This window comes from Gossypium arboreum, chromosome 11 (assembly GCF_025698485.1).
Source record: "Gossypium arboreum isolate Shixiya-1 chromosome 11, ASM2569848v2, whole genome shotgun sequence".
Taxonomy (NCBI): domain Eukaryota; kingdom Viridiplantae; phylum Streptophyta; class Magnoliopsida; order Malvales; family Malvaceae; genus Gossypium; species Gossypium arboreum.
In genome coordinates, this window is record NC_069080.1 from 52,374,526 (window position 1) to 52,376,788 (window position 2,263).

At 39.7% G+C, this 2,263-nt stretch overlaps 1 non-coding gene across 1 annotated transcript; it reads right to left on the reverse strand.

The window, feature by feature from the left end:
- Positions 1-255: 255 nt before the first annotated feature.
- On the reverse strand, positions 256-362 carry LOC128284455 (small nucleolar RNA R71). Its single transcript, XR_008274881.1, has one exon. It is a non-coding gene; the product is annotated as a small nucleolar RNA R71 (small nucleolar RNA).
- Between the last annotated feature and the right edge of the window lie 1,901 nt (positions 363-2,263).

The window sequence follows — 2,263 nt, forward strand, 5'->3', positions numbered from 1 at the left end:
TTCAGATAGTGGGCCAATTTAGTGGAATGTCTACCAAAGATCCTCACCTACATTTAAGACTCTTTATGGAGGTGAGTGATTCTTTCAAGTTAGCTGGAGTACCTGAAGATGCATTTACGATTGAAGCTATTCCCATATTCACTAAGGGACAGAACTCGAGCTTGGTTGAATTCATTGCCACCAAACTCAATTTCTACATGGCAAGAGTTAGCTGAAAGATTTCTCATGAAGTATTTCTTGCCTAGCAAGAATGCTAAGTTGAGGAACGAGATCACTGCCTTCCAACAAATGGATGATGAGTCCTTGTATGAGGCATGGGAACGATACAAAGAACTATTACGAAAATGCCCTCATCATGAAATCCCACATTGCATCTTACTTGAGACATTTTATAATGGTCTCAATGCTCACAAGAGGATGGTAGTGGATGCTTCTGCTAACGGTGCTCTCCTTTCTAAGTCTTATAATGAGGCTTAGGAAATCATCGAGAGGACCGCCAGTAACAATTATCAATGGCCAACCAATTGAGCTACATTAGGAAGACTAGTCACTGGAATACATGAAGTGGATGCTCTCACTTCACTTGCATATCAGGTGTCTTCAATATCCTCAATGCTTAAGAATCTTACCACTAATGGGTCTAACAGTTTTGCAGCCCAACCACCTCACCAATTTGAGAGTATAGCCTGTGTTTATTGTGGGGAAGGACATTTGTTCAGAGAATGTCTACCGAACCCCGAATCCGTATATTACATGGGTAACAGAACCAAAATCGAGGAAGGTAAGGACTGCAATCCAACTTCTATAACCCATCACCCAAATTTTTCCTGGAGTAACCAAGGGGCTGGAACCAGTAACAACTACGCCCAATCTAGACCGACTCAGCCACCTAGTTTTTCTGAACAAGTTCAGAACCCAGTTCAAGCTAAACCATCCAATAGCTTGGATAATCTATTGAATGCATACATGACGAAGAATGGTACCTTAATTCAAAGCCAAGCAACTACATTGAAGAATCTGGAAAACCAAATAAGCCAGCTTGCAACTGAACTTAGGAATCGACCACATAGTGCTTTACCTAGTGATATGGAGAATCCAAGAAATCCGGGGAAGGAACATTGCAAAGCATTAACATTGAGGAGCAGAAAGATAGTAGAGCCCAACACTATCAAAGCTGAAAAAGAGCCATTTTATGCTTAAGACTCAGAGAAAGTTCAATCGAGTGTTGAAATTCCAGTTTCACAAGAACCAGAATCTGTAAAATCTGACGAGGTAATTCCAGAACTAGCTAATTCTGATCAACTAACAACATCGTTAGATGCAGAATTGCCGCAGAAAACAAATCAACCAGTTTCAGTAAAGAAACTTCCACCACCCTACCCTCAAAGACTTCAGAAGCAGAAGCAGGAAATTCAATTAAAGAAATTCCTTGACGTACTCAAGCAACTTCACATCAACATCCCGTTGGTTGAAGCACTTGAACAAATGCTGAACTACGTCAAATTCATGAAGGATATCCTGTCTAAAAAATGAAGACTTGGAGAATTTGAGATAGTAGCTCTGACGAAGGAATACAGCGCATATCTTCAAGACAAACTACCCCTAAAATTGAAGGATCCTGGATGTTTTACCATACCTTGCAACATTGTAGCAATGTATTGTGGTAAGACACTATGTGACTTGGGTGCAAGTATAAACTTGGTGCCTATGTCAATATTTAGAAAGTTGGGGATAGGTGACCTACTACGATTACACTTCAACTAGCAGATCGATCTTTAACACACCTAGAAGGAAAAATCAAGGACGTATTGGTACGAGTAGATAAATTTATTTTCCATGCTGATTTTGTTATCCTAGACTTTAAAGCAGACAAAAAAGTACTAGTTATCCTAGGAAGACCATTCCTAGAAACCGGAAGGACCCTTATTGATGTGCAGAAGGGCGAGCTTGCTATGCATGTTCAGGATGATCAGGTAACATTTAATGTTATTAAGTCTATGCAATTTCCTGACACAATTGATGATTGTTCTATAGTATCTGATTTAGAGGATTTAATAGTGGAAAAGGAGCTCAACTATGTTGAGGATCTGTTGGAACAAATTTTGACATCAGATCCTCCAAATGATGAAGAGGAGGATGAATACATAGCTTTGTTAGAAGCTAATCAAAAGGGATTTAATCCGCAATACCGCTTTGAATCTTTGGAGCTAGAGAAAAGGGATTGTGCCCAACCAAAAGTGTCAATCGATGAGCCACCTAAATT